This window comes from Triturus cristatus, chromosome 5_1 (genome assembly GCF_964204655.1).
Source record: "Triturus cristatus chromosome 5_1, aTriCri1.1, whole genome shotgun sequence".
In the NCBI taxonomy this organism is placed as follows: Eukaryota; Metazoa; Chordata; class Amphibia; order Caudata; family Salamandridae; genus Triturus; species Triturus cristatus.
Window position 1 is genome coordinate 709,207,072 of NC_140587.1, and position 16,638 is coordinate 709,223,709.

Below are 16,638 nucleotides of genomic sequence, written 5' to 3' on the forward strand. Positions count from 1 at the left end.
AAAAAAAAAATAACCAACACACACATTTTCAAAAAATGGGCAACCAGTGGAACAGGATCGCTCTTAGTACCCACATTGAAAACTGTATCACCTTTAGGGTACTCCATCTTGAGCACAACTGCATGGATTAATCAATATTTTATGTATTTATTCTATACACTGTTGCCAACTAGTGGTGAGTGCCATCCCATTGTACTGTATGCAAGATATAAATACACCAGTTAACGTAGCCTTTTTATAAGGATTATAGCTACAAAGTTTAGCATCTTTAAGCATGCTATTTTTGGTTCTTACAGTACCCAATATATTGTGTGTTTGCCTCAAGTCTTGTTTCATTCAGCAGTCTAGCAAGCTGTACATTTCAATTGTGTTGAAAAATGTATGTTTTTATGGTTGGGGTTCATTAGCTCAGCGAAAGGTATCTTCTGACTACGGATGGTGCATTAAAAAAAATCTGTTTCCAGAGTGGGTTTCCTTGTTTCTCAGTATCTTTAGTAGCATGGCGTTGGCTGGCTTTGTTTTTCAGTCAAAGCCGGTAGGTATATGCCTCTTACAAAAAACAAATCAGCATATTTGTAATTCACAGTTGTATGTGGACAATATACATACATATAAATTGAATACATTTAACTGGGAAGAAGGGTTGTTGTTGCTGTGTCAGGCAAATCTCTTCCCACTGTCTGATAGTAGCCCTGAGACTTGCCTCCGAGTTCTGTCCAGCCTAAACCCGTGGACGTGCTCCTACTGACACTCATGTTGAATGACTTGAAAAAAAGTAGATTTCATATTGAAGGGGAACTTCCACTGCCATCGCATGATGCTTAAAGAGAGCCAACCCTGATGTTTTCTAGCATTGTTAGTAGGTCTGCTTTCTGTGCAGCCGTTATGCTAATTTTGGAGTCAGAGAGAAGCCCAAAGACCTGACTTGGGCGGTTATTACCATCAGTGTTTCAAATGGACAGCTACGTTACGGTACCGAGTACATGCACTTCTTTAATTTGAGAGAGAGAGTACCTGCACTTCTTAGCACTACTACTATACATTTAACGGGCGAGCACCGGCACTTCTTGCGAGCAAACTGGTACTCTAAATAGTGAGTACCTGCACTTCTGTATTTCCATGTAAAGCACTGATAACCAAGATTTATTATTTGCTTACGAAAAGTTTCAATCCTCATTAAGTTGGTATCCATGGTAACACGTCAAAGAATAATAGCATTGTAGCAATCTTGAGGAGCATTATACAGAACACCCCAGACACTTTTGTTGAATTTGAATACAAATCCTCCAAAACACCCAGTAAACGCAATAGACTACACTCGCACCTGAAACAAGGTCTTATAAAGCTTTAAATGAAATGTCTCTTGGGAAAATCAACTCCACAAAAATATCCTCTTCGAAATCACGGGCCAAGATGGCCTGATTTGAATAAAAATTGTGATTATCATGCTGTGTGCTTATGTGACTTTAACACGAGGATTGTGGAGATGGCAACACTCGTAGTTGAAGGAAGTTGCGTTCATGGGATATTTCAAAAGTGCTCAGGAAGGTAAGAGAATTTAGATGAAGGGGTGAGTGATTGCATGTTGAAAGTGCCATGCAGGCAAAATACCTCAGTCCTTCCTTGTTGAGCTAGCACCCAGGGTGGCTGGCTTCTATGTTAGAAAATGGGTGGGTTAGGCCATGGGCACATTTTAATCCTCCAATAAAGATCTTGAATAATCACCTAGGTACACTGTGAGCCAGCTTCCCAGATGTATTTAAGAGAAGGTGGATGTGGATCTGGGAAGGATGAACACAGTTTGGTGGTAACTGTGACTGCTATGTTAACATAATTATAAAGACTAGAGGGAAGAGCTTAAAGGAGTCTGTTGCGCTAGGTTAGCTTGGTCAAGATTAGCCTGTTCTTAGCAGGGATGCAGGTTGTGTGACAGGCATGTCAGCTATTGAGTACATGCCAAGTACAAAGATGTTTGTTTTTTCTGACGCTGCGAGAAATATGCACTGAATCCAAACCAGGGGCGTTCTGTGGATTTTCCAATGTTGGGACACATCTTTAAGAGATGTATAGCTTTGGTTGAAATTGTCCATTGGAGTGACACCACATTATGCTATGGGATTATTCTGACCTTTTTTTTTGGACTTGTTGAACTCAAGAAATGAGCATGGCTACGTGAGATCTGGAAGGCGGCTAAGGTCCAAATGATATGCCCTGGTAGCGGGAAGGGTGTATTATGCGGTCTTGCCCCTCCCTTTAAAGGTATGGGATAGATAGAAAAGCATAAACTGCTTATCAGTGCTATACCAAGCCGATGCAGGTTTTAACTGGATCGCTTCTAGGCGATACATGCATTGACATTAGGCCTGGGCAAAAATTTCGTTCCGTTCGCGGAAATTGCGATAATTTGACATTTTTGCGTTCCGCGGAGAGCGCGAAAATGTCAAAAATTCCGGTTTCCGCAGCTTGGCGATAATTTGTTTCTTGCTCGCGCTGTAAAATGATACATTCTCGCGCGCGCGCGATCGCCTTACCTGAATCCCTGCGTTCGCCGACAAGTTTTCTTGATCCGGTCGCGTTCTCCATGAGATGTTGTATTGTTTTTAGCCATTTGCGCTGTCTCGCGACAGTTCGCGCCCGCAGTGACGTCATGCGTCGCGCGATCACGTCTTTCTTCTCGCGATCATGCACCGCGAGAACAACTCAAAACAAGATGGCCGCGCCCGCAAGCAACCACATGGGTAAGTTGGCGACCCGCAACCATGCAGAAAATCTCGCGAACATGCCGGAAAAAAACTTCCGCATCTTTGCGATATTTCTGCTTGTTTGCGATAATTTTAAACATTCTCGCGATAATTTGCGAAGGTTAATTCCGCAAATTCCGCCCACCCCTAATTGACATACAATGATCGCAGAGGCTGCATTGATGCGTGGGAAACCACTGCCATTCGAAACCGAAGCTTGTTGATTGTTTTTGCTTTCTAGCATACCATAACATTGCAATTGGGAGAAAAAAAAAACTGGCATTGGAACACCTGTTTCAGCTGCGGAATTTCAAAGCTGAAAAATGTTTTTATGCCACGGAAATCAACAGCGTTTTCTTGCAGAGAATAGTATGCTCACCAGCCACCTGATTTAACAGCCTGTAATTAAATCTGTCAGAAATGTGAAGACCAGGGTACAGTACTCTGGAGTCCTGCCAAACCCTGACTCTATAAGGAGCTCACTAGCATGTGAAGCACTTATTTTGAAGTTAAAATATGCATTTTAGCGTTTCATTGACAGGTGTAACCTGATCAGGATTAAGAAAGCCTGTCAGACAAATTGTGTAGTAAACATTTAAAAAAAAAAAAAATAATCCTCTTCGGGTAGATATAAGTAAAAGCAGATAAAACAAGTGGATGATGTTGCCTTATTTTCCCTATAGTCTCCCTTGGTCTTTGCATTGGTAACTTGAGGACTGTTTTTACCTATAAGTCAGGGTTAAGTGGTTGTAGTTGCAAATCCAGCGGACAAGACCATATCCCCTGCACTCCAGTGGGCTGGCCATAAGGCTCGAGGAGAGAGCATGCAAAAGAGTGAGGTAAAACTTTGCAGGATATGGTTTCCACCTAATAAAGGCTCCCTGAAGATCTAGGGAAGACAAGCCTAAGTAATGTCTCTATCGGGTTACTATACGCAGGCCACAGTGTTGGAAATGTTGATAAATTCTGCCAGACAGCTCAGCTCAGATCTACGACTGGCTGTCTTGATTTTTATCTTTTTTAGTTTTATTTATAAGCATTTTATTAAAGGCATACAATGTTCGAAACAGAAAATCAACATACAGACTACAGGATAGATAGATTTACCATACAGTACATTGCAGAGTGTCAACATTACCATCAACCATACTATTTCGTTTTATACATCAATTTACAGTTAAACAGTTTGGTTTGCTTGGAGATAGTCAACCAAATACATCCAATAGTCTCTTGGTTTGGATCCTGTGGGTAGCTCTTCCTCATATGTTTTTAGGGTATCTCTACAATAAGCCATATCCTTAATCCATTGTTTGGTTCTTGGTGCGTCCCTGCTACCCCAGCACAATGAAATTCTACGTTTAGCCAGAAGCAGTGATATCATGCAAAATTTACGTTTGGTAGCTCGTACATTATTGATTAGGCCCAACAGACATGTTCAAATCATACAATCAATAGAAGCTCCCACCATTTCACTCAGTAGCTGCACGACCCCCGTTCAGTATGTTCTAATTAACGTACAGTGCCAGGCAGGATGAATAAAATTGGCATTATCTGCACCACACCGTTGACACCGTGCATCTGAGCGGAACCCATATTTGTATAGTTGAGCAGGGGTATGATATGTTTGATGCAGGTATTTATAGTGTAAAAGGCGCAGATTGCCATTCTGAGTGAGCATACTAGTTATGATGCAGCAGATCGCCCAATCCTCCTCTGTGAGGTGAGTATCAAGCGTGTTGTTCCATCGCTCCAATGCTTTGTGTGTATTGTCATCAATGTTGCCTTGAAGTTGTGTATATAGTCGTGTCACCATATGAGTATTGTGCGGTGTGGTTATAATCATTTACAGGGTGTTTAGTTGTGGCGGTTCGTTGGTATAGGTGGGATAGAGTTTCTTAGTGGTTCCCTGCAATATGTGATACGTAAACTGAAAAAGTAACGTCTGATTGCTAATGTACAGTAGTTCTTTAGGTCCTATAAAAGTGCTGTTAGCATACGTCTCCCATTTTATCTATACCCACTTGTCATAATAGATCTGCTCCTACTTTTTCCTTGGGTGACCGATAACTCTGGGTGAAATTGTAAGGGCAGCGCTGGTGCGTAAAGTGGCAGTTTATTTGCCAGCTTCCCCATCCTCCGCCAAGCTGCATTAGTAGTATCGATGGTGTTAATTTCGTGAGGGTGAAGTGAGTCACGTCGGTGTGTTATAATAGCATTTAGTGGGATGGGATGTGCATCCCCGTCTTCAGTTGCTATATGGGGTAGGTAGGGGACGAGGTGATACCAATAATGCACATATTGTGCTTGAGCACATAGATAATAGAGGAGAAAATCTGGGACCTTAAAACCTCCTTTGGAGAACGGTAATGTAAGGGCACGCAGCTCAATGCGTGCTTGTTTACCCGCCCATATAAGCCTAGTTACCATAGTATTCAGTCTTTGGAATACAGCTTTCGGCGGGGTGATGGGGATATTATTAAAGAGGTAAAGTAGTTTAGGCAGGACGACCATCTTGACAATGGCCAGACGGTTTGCCAATGATAAGGGTAGTTGTATCCAGCGCTCTACCTTTTCTTCAAGCTTACTAATTGCTGTCCCGTAGTTTGTGCGAATAACTGTTTCTGGATCGCGATGTTACTATATACCAAGATATTTGACTGGGTCTGTCTGCCATTCAAGTGGAACCTCTGCTGGATGTGGTTGTGTGGTGTCTGTTAATGGGATAATGATGGATTTAGACCAATTAATTTAGAGGCCGGAGTGATGACCGAATTGAATATATTCTCTTAGTAGAGGGGAAAGATTCGTAGCCGGGTCTTGTATATATAGTACCATATTGTCTGCATATAATGAGCTATTGATTGGCCTTTGCGGAAATTGCAGAGCTGCATATTTATGCCCTTGTCGTATTTTGCACGCCAGTGGCTCCAGGGCTATTGCAAAAAGTAAAGGGGACAGGGGGCATCCCTGTCATGTGCCTCTTTCGATTGGTATAGCGTCGGATACATAGTTATAAACTCTTATTCGCGCTGTGGGTTTTGTATCTAATATTTGAATCCATTGTAGGAAGATTGGGGGGAATCCCATTTTTTGCAATATGGAGTTGATATTTCCATTCGATCAAGTCGAATACTTTTGCTGCATCTAAAAGGACTGCAGCTGCTTGAGTGTCCGGGGCCAGATAGTGGGATAGTGCAAACAACGTTTTAGTGTTGTGAGTAGTTGATCGACCGGGTATAAAACCCAATTGGTCTGGAAGGACGATGTTGGTCATTAGTGGTTGTAGGCGTTTTGCAAGTAGTTTGGCCAGGATTTTAGTATCGGTATTTATTAAAGACAATGGCCTGTATGATTCACACTGCTCAGGGTCCTTATTGGGTTTCAGTAGGGCAATGAGCATGGCTTCTCTCAGTGTGGGGGGGTAGAATCCACTTGCTATGGGCGTCCCCATACATTTCCACAAGGTGGGGTGCAAGCTGTTCGATATACGCTTTATAAAATTCGCTGGTAAAGCCATCCGGGCCCAGTGCCTTACCATTGGGAAGTGATTTGATCACCTCAGAGACTTCTTCTACCGTTACTGGTTGTGAGAGATACTCCCTCTGGGCATCCGACAGCCAGGCTATCGCCACATCTTCCAAATATGACATAATCTCAGGCTGTGTGGTAGTATCTCGTGATGCATAAAGATCGCCATATGAGTCCATAAATGCCCGTAGTATGCTCGTTGTGTCATAGCGGGGTGTGCCACTATCATGTTTTATTGAAAGAACCATTTGTGGTTTATATCCTGAGCAGATTTTATTTGCCAATACTCTACCTGGTCTGCCCCCTTCACCATATGTGCGTGTAGTTTGACGTTTTGATATATATTTTAGTTCATCATCTGCAAATTCCTGATATTCTGACATAACCTTTCTAATGTCACTTAGGATAGTCATGGTATGTGTGTGTTCGTATTCACGATCCAAAGCGCCTAATGTGTTCTCCCGTTGGGTGAGTTGGGCACAGATGTCTTTTAGAATCCCAGCATTGGTGCTAATACAGAATCCTCGTATGGTAGCTTTAAAGGCTTCCCACAGTAAAGTGGGATTGTCGGTGGATGTCTGATTGAATGTAAAGTAGTAATGGCCTGTCCAATGGTGTCAGTGTATGTGGAGTCTAGTAGTGCTTTGGCATTGAATCGTCACATGTATGGTGGAGGTGTGTAATGGGGAAGTTCGATGGTCAAAAGCACTGTCTTGTGGTCAGAAAGGGTTTTGGGCAAGTGTCGTATGCTTCATGTCCAAGAGGCAACCTCCTCTGTCTCCAGCCAGTAATCGATATGGGACCAGCTATTGTGGATCCCAGAGGAATGCGTGGCCTCCATGTGATGAGGATAATGCATCCTCCAGATATCTACCAGCTTAGATTCGGTCATAATGTCTCGCACCACATTCATCGCTTGTTTATGTGGTTCTCTGGAGGAGCCTGACCTGTCCAACTGTTCATGTAAGGAGAGGTTTAGATCTCCACCCCATAACTAGGCCATTTCAGGTAAATGATCCAGTTTACGCCAAATTGATTTGTAAAATTCTGGATCGTCCACATTCGTAATATGTATTTATTAAGCTTATGCGCTGCCCTGTAATGTGTCCAGTAATAATAATATACCGACCCAAGTTGTCCGACATGGTGTTGTCTGTGAAATTGCGTCCCCTTCTTCACTAATATTATCACGCCTCTAGAGTAAGAAGAGTATGTGGAACTCAGTATCGTTTCCGCCCACCTGCTCCCTATAGTACATTTATGGGAAGGGGCCAGATGAGATTCCCGCAGGAGGGCTATATCTACGTGGAGTCTGTCTAGATAGGCAAAAATCTGGAGTATCTTTTTCGGGTTATTGAGCCCCCTGACGTTCCATGTTAGTAAATTAATATGTGCTGGTTGTAATCTATCTATGGTCGTTGGTTTGAGCTATGCTTGTGGCGTGGTCTTGTTTACTGCACACAACATGAGCACGTGTTGTAGCTATCAAATGTATGGTGATAGATGAATGGTTAGCACTAGCTTGAATGGCTGCATTGCAGTTCAAAGATGGTAGTCTGTAAAACAAACCCCAGTCCCATCCCCCCCGCCCACTTTGGCATCCCAATCACGCCAAAGACATACCCCTTTCAACAGTTTCAACATAACTAGAACTGTGTTGGGGAGCTCCCTCCTGGGGGGATCCGCCGAGTGCGCGTATCACTATTCAACGAAGTGGATGTGGTCGGGTATTACGTAATTAGTTCGGGTGCACATTTTGACAGAGGGATTGTGCCCAGTTTGCTAAAAATATCATTTACCTAGCCTCTTGTAGTTATGCAGGGTAGCTCATATTTATGGACTCCTATACATCCCATATCATTGCATTGTATTGTGCCAGTTAGACTGTAGGGGAATTCGTAAAACATTACACACTATATATGTCCATCTAGGTCCCCCTCCGTCAGAGGTATGAGGACTTATTTCGGCATCTCTTGCATATACCTTACAACTACCAGCTAGCATACAAGTCCAATAGTATTGTCCAGCAGGAGGTCACCAGCTATGAGACTAAGGGCTAGCGACTAATTACTGAGCTGAGTTTATCTGTAAGTCTAATTGTAGTGCCTCACATTGGGGTTGGGTTTATGGATGTGTGCTTTACATCTTACCGCCAGTGGAGGCCAGCACACGCCCAGCTCCGTCCGCCGTCCAGATTGGTGTATGCCTCCGCTGACAGGATGTGATTTCGAGAGGTCCACCACCGTTCCAGGATCTAGAGGTGCAATACATGATCGTCAGGGTGGTTTTATAAGCGTGGCCCGGTTGGGATATGCGATATATTGTCCAGAGTTTGTACAGCATGGGCTGTTGTTTTTGCTCGTCTCCCGTGTCATCTGCATCCGCTGCAGTGCTGTTGGTGGAGATAATTCGAGGAAGGTTTCATAGTTGTTCGTGTCTTAATCATAGTCCTGGTCCACCTCTTTGGTGACTGACTTTTTTATGAATTCCTGCGCAGCCTTTGGTGTCTGCAGTATTGTCACTCGCCCATCACAGTTCACCCGCAGTCTGGCTGGGTACAACATCGCATACTCGATGCCCAGTTCCCGGAGCTTCTTTTTTGCAGGGTTAAAATGTTTGCGTGCTGTCTGAACCGCCATTGTGAAGTCCGGGTAAAAGGCCAGGTTGTTGCCTTGGTAGGTGATTTGTTGTTTCACTCTAGCCATCCGTAAGATTGTGTCGCGGTCTCTGTAATTGAGGACCCGGGCGATTATGGGTCGCGGCGGGGCGCCCGGTGGAGGTTTGGGTGCCAGCGATCTATGAGCTCGCTCAATGATTAGTACCGTGGAGAAACTGTTGGTTCCAAATACATCACGTAGCATGTCTTCCACGTCCGGAGAACGGAGACACAATGGATCATTAAATTAAGAGCGGTAGAACAGGGCCTAAACTTTGATAAGGAACTACATGTTTTCCTGTCTGAGTGATCACTTGTATCGCTAGCTAATGTCACAGATGGACTCTCTGCTCAAGAAAGAACACTATAATCTGTCTCTATACTGTGGGTTCAAAATCAAGAGGGTTACTGTGATGTGCAATGTGATCCCATGATGTACAATTATGTTTCAGTAGAATTGCGCCTAAGATGTCTTTTGCCCATGTTGATACACTAACGGAGACCAAATGTAGATAATTCCATATGCAATGATGACATTAGCGTTTTTTAAGTAGAACACGCCTGGTGTGGGTGGGTTTGCCCAATTAATTGAGTCTCCCACCCACACTCATGTACTGTGATGTACTGGATGGTTACCTTGAAGTAGTCAATACTGTTACTACATGAACTATGACAACTGTTTTGTTCTCCATTGATAGCACTCCCTAAACGGCCCTACCAGAAAATTGTATAGGCATTGGAGAAGTTACCTTGAATTAGTCAATACTGTTACTATATGAACTGTGATAATTGCTTTGTTTCTCATCTACAGTATTCCCTAAATGGCCCTACCAGAAAATGTATAGATGTTTATTGACAGAATGGCCTATTGAACTCTGAAATTAAGGTGGATGGGGGTCTGATTATGCCCCCCTCTGAACTTGTTATGTGCCATGTTGTATTGGATGACCACCATAATTACTCAAAACCGTTACTAAATGGATTGTAATGACTGCCCTGCTCTTTGTGTACAGCACTCTTCTAATGGCTATTTCGGAAAATGTACAGATGCAAAAACGATAGACTGGTCCTTTGAACTCTTAAATCAAGGCGGATGGGGGTCTATTTGCACTCCCCTCCCAATCTTTGTGCACTCCCCTCTCCTTCCGCTTTTCTATCTTTTGAAACTTCATTTATGTAGTGACATTAAAAGCGTATATGTTTATGCTATTATCAATCTCATGCACCACATCTCTTTCATTTCCTCTATTTATATATCGGGTCAGTGGTGACCTTAATATATGGCTCACCAACTACTAAACGAATTTCTCTAAATTCCCTTATTCCAATATGGCGCCCGTACCAAAAAACGACAACCCGTCTTCTAATGTAAGTATTTGTTCGCTCGGCACAATGTAAGGAACACTTCACCTCTCTTTCTCACCACTTCTTGGGACATCCCATGATGTAAAATATCGGGTCAGTGGTGACCTTAACAAACGAATCTCATTTCTTTCTAATTCCCCTACTCTAACATGGCGCCCGCACCGACGAACTTTAGTCCGTCTTTGAATGTACGTGCACAGAGCTAGGAACACTTCCGGGACCGAATTGGTTTATAAACCAGACCTCGGGCGGGACTACCTGATGCAGGACGGCTACGGACCGGAGGATTCCTAGGACGACAACTTTCCAAGACCGAAGGTATTTGTAGTGGGTAGTGTGGCGTGGGGCGGGAGGTCCGCGTTGACTTACAATCAGCTGCTACACTCGCTAGCAGAAATATTCTGCTCTAAACGTTTTAAATGGTCTGCGTAGCAACAAGAGTGGCAAAAGATGTATCACTCTTTTGTCTTTGTTTGAAAAATGGCTCAAACTTTTAATGATAGTATTCTAAGATTGAAGGCAAATGTAGTGGATAGTGTGGTGTGTGACGGGAGGTCCGCGTTGACGATTAATAGTAGCTATACCCACAAGCATAGACCTTCTGCCTTAAAACATTTTAACTGGATAGCGTAGCACCAAGGTTGGCCAAAGATGTAATATCTATTTTCTCTATTTGTCAAATGACTCTAATTTGCTAACATCAGTCTAACTTTGGACAGGTAAGATAAATGACTGTGATATATAAAAAAAAATTTGACATATTTTCCCTATACTTTAGGACCTTATCATGGCTCCTTAGCAGAATTTACGGGATATTTGAAGAATAGCAGAGCCTATGTAGCTTGCTGGTGACTGCGTAAGTGCTCTTTTACTAGACTTAGTCATTTTTGCTATTCCAAAATTGATATATGAATATGAGGAAATTCATCTTTTAATTAAATTAGTTTCTCGTTGTATGCATTTAATGTGCATACTCTCTGTTTTTCATAGATGTATTTTAACTTGGCTCAAATGACAAGAGACATCTATCACTTCTGGATCTAAGAACCTGTGTTCTTAATCTCTAATGTGTACGTAAGTCACACTTATATGATGTGTTCACGTTCTACTAGGTCTGACAATCTTTAAAATGATTGTCTAGAAATTATTTTACAATTGTGTTTTCTATCTGTCTCATATGCAGTCTTTGCCAAACCGCACTATACCACGTTTGGTTTACTGGATCTCTATACTCAACAGGATTTTGGAGGTTTTAAACGGCCCCATTACAACACAATACGCTCTACCTCATACTTGAAGCTAAACAAAGGTGAATGTCTGGCTGTCCGGTTATGGGTATAGGCAGTAGAATGCACTGACCTGAGCTCTATAATTATTAATGCGTTCTCGACAGAATTATCTAATCTTGCAAGGACTGGTGCGCTTTCTTTCCTTCTCCAGCTACGATTTTTGCAACCCTAAGAGATAGTGAATATCTGGATTCATCGAGTTACTTTCTGGGGACCTCGGAGATATCTAGGGGATCGGGCCTACTATAGCCATTGCTAACATTTATGCAACCATCATAACTGAAGGTGATGTAACAATATACAAGAATTTGATTTACAATTCTCTTTTTCTTTCTTGGTTCCTTTAAATTGGAGCCGTCTTTCTTTAACTTATTCAGGAAGTGGACACGGACTCATAGATCCTCTTTTTCTCACCGGTTTCCAATCTTTCTGGCGTAGCCATGAACACTTTTCCAGTCAGTCTGACTGTGTCACTATGTGGTATGATTGTTTCTTCTAAATCTGGAGTTTGTTCTATGCTTCTCACATTACTCCTTTTCTTTGCATGTCTTTCTTATTCACTTTTTGGTTCACATATTGAGGGTGACAGTGTATATAGGACTCGTTTTTAATCAGTCTTTTTGTCAATGACGTATAGTGCTCTTAATATTATTTGAATTTTAAAAAATTCGTTTATAAAGGGCTGTTACAGCAGCTTGGGCATTAATTTCAGGACACTTCAATGTTTGTTTTACCATTACCTTACAGCCTTGAGGAAGTCACGGTGGTGACGAAACGCGCGTTGGCTGTTTCAGAGAGAATACTCTACGTGTCAAACCTTAGCATTTACAAGAACTGCAAGATTTGGGACATACATACTAACGAAGAAGATATTCTTCTCTGTCCGATGTTTTGTTCGATATATGATGCAATATGCTAGATGAAGTGCTTTGTGTTTAAAAATCATTAAACTAAACTCACAGCATACATTTGTTTGTTTCCTGATATTCCTCATGTGAATTGGTTCTTCTCTCTATGACTTGGAACATACTGCGTATGTGATTAATTTCTAACGAATGTGTATTGTTTATAAATTAGTTGAAGAGTGCCGGGGTCTTCCTTTTTGCTTCTATTACGGGCCATGTGTGACCTGTTTAATCGATATCCTTGGTAGTGGGATACCTGACCTCGATTAGCACCTTCCTTATAGAGTGTCTCACAGTTGGATATACCTATTGTATTGAACTGCCCCATTATCTGATTCAAATCGCTCATGTGATTGTGCGACTCATTATCCACCACTACCTTGTGTATGGACTATCTTCCACGTACGTTTCCATCCTTCCCGTGTTTGTGCTCTCTGGAATTCCCACAATACGAACGATGTTGCGGCGTGACCTCGCCTCCAAATCTTCGGCCTTGTTTTCTTATGACCTCCAGAATCTTCTCCATGTCTGCGCATTTACGTGTCGTACTGTGTGATTCATCTTCTACTGCAGTTATGCCGTCTTCTGCTGCGTCAAGACGCTCACCTTTCTTATCCAATTTAGCGGATATATTATCCACTCTTTGGGTGAGTGAGTCCAACTTCCCATTAATAGCCTGGAGGCTTTGCTGTATAGCTTGGAGGGTGGTTTCCATGGCTTTGCTTGTTTTTTGCTCTGTTTCTAATTCAGTGTCCGAATGTGCGGTTGCGCCTTTAGGGTTGCATGTAGTGTAGTGTAGCGTATAGTTTCGGTTGCTGTTTATCTGACTTTCCCATTATATCAGTAGGAGAGGAGGAATATTTGGTGTCAAAGATCTATGTACACTTACACCGTGTAGTTGGATCTATGGTGTAATGGGCAGTAGCTTTGTTGCGATGCTGTAGCTCAGAGGCAGAATAATCAACCGCACCAGATTCCGGAGGAAGTCACGTAATCCTTATTGCATCATTGGTGCAATGATAGGCCGCTAATATGTGGAATGGCTGGACAATCCTCAGGTATTTACAGCATTGATATGTATGTCCTTCTCATCAGGCATATGCTGCCAGTTAGAGACGGTCTGGAGGTAGGGCGGGATGTGTGTGTCACACCTCAGTGCCCCTCAAGTTGCCTAGTTTGGTCAGTGGTCCACCCCCCTCTCACAGGTGTCAATAGGATCCCTCTGTAGGACCCCTGCTGAGGTCGCCGATATTTTTTCACGGTGTATCACTTGGGGTTACGGAAACAGGATAGAGGAACGATAGATGCCGGCCAGCGTTGGATGCAGTTACCCCCAGCCCACGATGCCGTCCGCCGCAGCCGTCAGCTAGTCTGACATGTGCGCGCTTCCAAAGCACACGCACCAGCAACATTCAGCTTTGTTATATCGGGCTGTGTTGGCAATGCAGGCGATGAGTTCACATATATATCTCAGGGCAACCAAGCAGTAGCTGGAGAGCCTCGGTGTATATGACCCCTGAGTCGGTGCCTATTATGGTGTTCCACGCTGTAGGTACGCGGGTGACAAGATGCGCGGCAGCAGTATATTACATCACAGGGCACTCCTCAAGGAGTTTTGATCACTTGCCTTATCAGTAGCGGTATCACGCCGCAGGCCATGTTGTCTGCCCTCATAGATCACAGGTGCAATGCACGGGAAGCCCCTCCGCGGCCCGGATCCGCCATTTTGTGAGATGCTGTATCTCGTTGTCTTCTGTGTGGATGGGCGGTTCACAGGGGGTGCCCAGCTCTCAACTAGCGGCAGTCATGAGTGCCGGTACGTTGCAGTTGTGCGGCCTGTCTCTGGCCGTATAGTGAGCAGGTATGCAGCGCAGATATCCTCACCCGCTCCGTCTGCAAAATGCATATACCACCGCCATCTTAAGGTCGCCGGGTAGACTCTCCACGCCTCCCCCTCACCATCAATTTTCTCACCGCTGGGACCTCAGCCGCCGGTTTTAATCTCGCCCAGCTGCTGCGTGAGTATTCCAACGTATTGGGCAATGTTTTTTTTTGTCATACTGCCCGCAAAAGTGCTTTATATTTGGATAATGTCCCCGGCCCTGCGGAGCAGCCTCAGGAAGCAGCAATCTCGCAGCGTGCCCTCTAGCACCCTCCTGGCCGTCTTGATTTTGATTCACGATTTAATAGGTCTACTATGGAAATAGGTTCTCTTTTGGGCCTTTGGAAATACAATATTCTTTAATCATTACTCATTTGCATAACCTCTTTGAATACCCATAAACAAAGATTACTGATAGGAAGTCGGTGATTCAGTAAGAATTTGCATCGGTTTAATTGACTTCTAGAACATGTAACCAATTTATGGTTTTTGACCCAGTATTTTTGAAGCGAGGGGGAAAGGGACAATCCTAAATAATAGAATCTTACCACTGTCTTTGCAGACAATTATCACTTTAGTGTCCGAAAACAAAGTAGTGTGTGTGCATGAACATTCTCAGCGAAGCATTTTCACTTCTTAGGTTCAGCTGACCCAAGAAAATGGTTATAATAATGCCTGCAGCATAATGCAGAGTCACTTCAATGGACATTTTCAACCAAGAATATACATCTCTTAAAGATGTTTGCAATTATAGACCCACCCACACAGCACCTTTGGTATTGGATTCAATCTTCATCACTCTGATTACCCTTCCTTGAACTAACACTTACACAGCGAAACCAGTCCCCTGCCCTCGGTCTCCACATGACACAGCTAACGCAAAGAAAGTGTCTGTGTACTTCTCCATAGTCCCCCACAGCTTCTACCCTCACAAGAGGACCATAAAAGAATTGGCCACAGAACTTTGTCTTCTCTGATCACTCAGGATTGAGGTTATGACAAGTTGCAGGGAAGGTGGGCAGTAAGTAGTGGGATGAGGAAGTGTAACTGGAGTAATGAAGACTCCTGGTAAGTAATTTGGTCTTTTCAGAGGGAGGGTATGCCAGATAGTAAGCTCCTGCCCCAATCCACAATGAAACTACAGGCAATTCAAGATGCACCCAGAAGTAACACTGCTGCAACTGAGGAAATGTAGCAGGACGAAAAGAGTGCATGCACAGCAATTAGCGTACCACAGATCAACCAACACGCACATCTCACAAAAGTGAGAGTTGAACAGGAGCAGTAGTCAACCAGATTGATTACCCCCCAAACAAACGAGACGGGGAGCAAACTAAGCTCTACCACACCACAGACCTAAAAAGCAATCAAGACTGAAAGATTCACAACTTGACCCAGATGAGATGAAAGAAGGCATTCAAGAGAAGAACAGCACCAAAGGCATTACCCAAACCAATTGGGCAGAGGCACACAGGAAGCACTCACAAGATACAGAGACCTAAAACAAGGTGCAGGGTGTGTGACAATACCCTCAGAGACTATGAAGAGGAACACACCAAAATATACACTACTAAGCCACTGCTGTAATCAATTCAGAGGTGACAAAACATGCAGAAACCAACATGCCCAAATTGAGACCCCTTCTGTAGGGAGGAAACTCATCCCTAAAAGTGCATAGTAGCAGAACTGGAAGCAAAACAAAAAGCTGCACCAGGGCACCATCCAGAAAGCAACAAAGGAAATAGGACACAGAACATGCCTACCAATCCAAGCCGTAACATAGCAACAGCAGACAAGGAATTCCAGTAAGCAAGTTCGAGAGACCAAGAGAAATACAGCTAGTGTCTACCATAAATCCACTTGAACAAGGAGAGGAAACAGGAGAAGGCACTTCATTAGCAAGCGAAGAAAGTCATAAAAGGTAACTAGACTCCTCCACCCCTTCTAGACAAACATAGGGGACAGCAGGACACACTGCAATGGTTACGCACTGATGAGCCAACATCATCAACAGGAAGCAACATCAACAACTGTAAGCTAAAGCAGAGCTCAACAAGCCGTGCTAGGAACAGAGGCCTAAAAGCTACCCTAAATTCCACCACTCAACGGGGAAGCATAACCAAATAGAGTTATGGCCTTGTCACCGCACCTAAAGCCTCAAAGACCAACTGGGAGAATAAATGGAGAGTGGGGGTGGCTATCCAAGGGCCACCTTACAATCAAGACTGGAGGAAAGAAACGAGGCAAGGAATCCCTACATAATGTCAAATTC

At 43.4% G+C, this 16,638-nt stretch overlaps 1 protein-coding gene across 1 annotated transcript in view; it reads left to right on the plus strand.

The window, feature by feature from the left end:
* Positions 1 to 16,638, plus strand: part of GAREM1 (GRB2 associated regulator of MAPK1 subtype 1) — a 442,505-nt gene that overhangs the window by 285,712 nt on the left and 140,155 nt on the right. The gene's annotated exons all lie outside the window — the stretch shown is intronic.